Genomic DNA, 2289 nt, shown 5'->3' with positions numbered 1-2289 from the left:
GCAGGGCACGTGGCTGCTCCTTTCTTCCTTCCCATGTGCCTTGCAGACGGCCAACCACTCAGAGATGGACCCAGAGCAGGACACATGCCAATCCTCGCCAATCCTCAGCTCACTAACTGGTCTCCATGCTGCCATATAGAGAAGATAAGTCAGACACAAACCTCCCCCTTTCTAGGTCCTAAGGGACCCTGGAAGCTCCCCAAGATCCCCCTGCCCTCACCCCCACATTTTATATCGCTTTGCTGAAACCTGGCCCCACTGCAGGGCTGGCACCAACCTAGAGATTGAAGTGGCCCTTCCCACACACGGCCGGGGAAATGGCTGGCAGACAACAAGCCGGTGAGCAGGGGCCTGCAGGGGTGGGCAGCACAGGCAGCTGCTTCTTTGCTGCTCCTCTGTCTTGCAGATGGATGTCTGGACACACACGGAGCCAGAGCACCGCAGCCTCCGCCAACCGGCCGTGTCTGCACCTGGACAAGGCACCGACCGCAGCGTGAGCAGAGCACAGGCCCCGCTCTGCACCGCACCGTGCTCCTGCAGGATCCGAGCATCCACACCGCCTGCACAGAGGCAGCTCCACAGCACCTCCCAGCCACGGACCCCACCACGGACCTGCACACACACGGACCTTCTGCACAGACAGGAGCAGCGGCTCGCGTCTGCTCACCTGAGCACGGAGTCAGGACCTTCAGTGCGGCACACATCAGCATCTGCAGGAACCACACGGACTGTCTGCACGTGAACTTGGAGGATAAGGAAGGAACGAGAAGCTAAGAAAGGATGCACGGGCCCGGCTGAGAAGTACCAGAGACACCACATCCAGGAGAGAAGGCAAGCGCCGTAACTCAGCGTGCTCCTGAGACCGGGACGAAAGTTTGGGAGCGATGAAGACTTTCAGCCCTCCTCCCTCGACCCCCAGATGACAACAGAGAAGCTATCACAGCATTAAAAAAATTACAGCCTGCAAAATAAACTTTGTGCTTCATTAAACCAGTGGTGCTCCTTCCATCTCGTGACGTCTGTAACACAAGCCTTTTGGGGGAGAGTTCACTTGTTTTCATCATCTCCTCCTGTTTATGTATCTGTGTACTTTAGCATCGCAGAACGGTTTGGGATGGAAGGGACCTTGGAGATCACCTCGTTGCAACCCCTCTGCTGCAGGCAGGGACACCTCCCTCTAGACCAGGCTGCTCACAGCCCCATCCAGCCTGGCCTGGAGCGCTTCCAGACAGATGGCATCCACCACCTTACTGGGCAACCTGTGCCAGCGTCTCACCACCCTCACAGGAAAGAATTTCTTCCTAATATCAGGTCAAATCTCCCTCTTCCAGTTTAAAACCGTTTCCCCTCCTCCTGTAGCTGCATGCCCGCATAAAAAGTCCCTGCACAGCTTTCCTGCATTTTGTCACAACAACCCTACAGCCTTGGGGAGGAGTGGCTGGAAGCTGCCTGACGGAAAGGGACCTTGGAGGACTGATGGACAGGCGGCTGAATGTGAGCCAGCAGTATGCCCAGGGGGCCAGGAAGGCCAATGGCTTCCTGGCTTGGATGAGGAATGGTGTGGTGAGCAGGACCAGGGAAGTCATCCTGCCCCTGTGCTCGGCACTGCTGAGGCCTCACCTCGAGTGCTGGCTTCAGCTTTGGGCAGCTAAGCACAGAAAGGACACGGAGGTGCTGGAGCAGATGCAAAGAAGGGCAACAAGGCTGCGGAAGGGCTTGCAGAATATGGCCTGTGAGGAGAGGCTGAAGGAACTGGGGCTGCTTGGTCTGGGGAAGAGGAAGCTGAGGGGAGACCTTATGGCTCTCCTCAAATACCTGAAAGGTGACTGCAGTGAGAGCAGGGCTGGACTCTTCTCACTGGTGACAGGATGAGGGGAAATGGCCTCAGGTTGTGCCAGGGGAGGTTTAGGTTGGACATCAGGAAGAACTTCTTTACAGAAAGCTTCCCAGGGAGGTGTGGGGAGTCAGCATCCCTGGATGTGTTTCAGAACCGTCTGGCTGTGGTGCTCAGGGACATGATTTAGTGGTGAATGGTTAGTTAGGGCAGTGTGGTTGGGCTGAGGTGGGACTTGATGATCTTGAAGGTCTTTTCCAACCTGAGCAATGTTATGATTCTATATTCCTATGTGCCCCGTTCAGGCCCTGGAAGGCCACTATAAGGTCTCCTCAGAGCCTTATCTTCGCCGGGCTGAAAAGCCCCAGTTCTCCATCCTCCAAAGCAGAAGAAATTGAGCAGAGGAGGCGAGCGACCAGCATGGCTAAGCACGGACCTGCAGCTTAAACTGAGGG

Source organism: Lagopus leucura, unplaced genomic scaffold (assembly GCF_019238085.1).
Source record: "Lagopus leucura isolate 7727_CA_CO unplaced genomic scaffold, USGS_WTPT01 Super-Scaffold_100064, whole genome shotgun sequence".
Classification (NCBI taxonomy): Eukaryota; Metazoa; Chordata; class Aves; order Galliformes; family Phasianidae; genus Lagopus; species Lagopus leucura.
Note: the sequence above shows the minus strand (reverse complement) of the source record.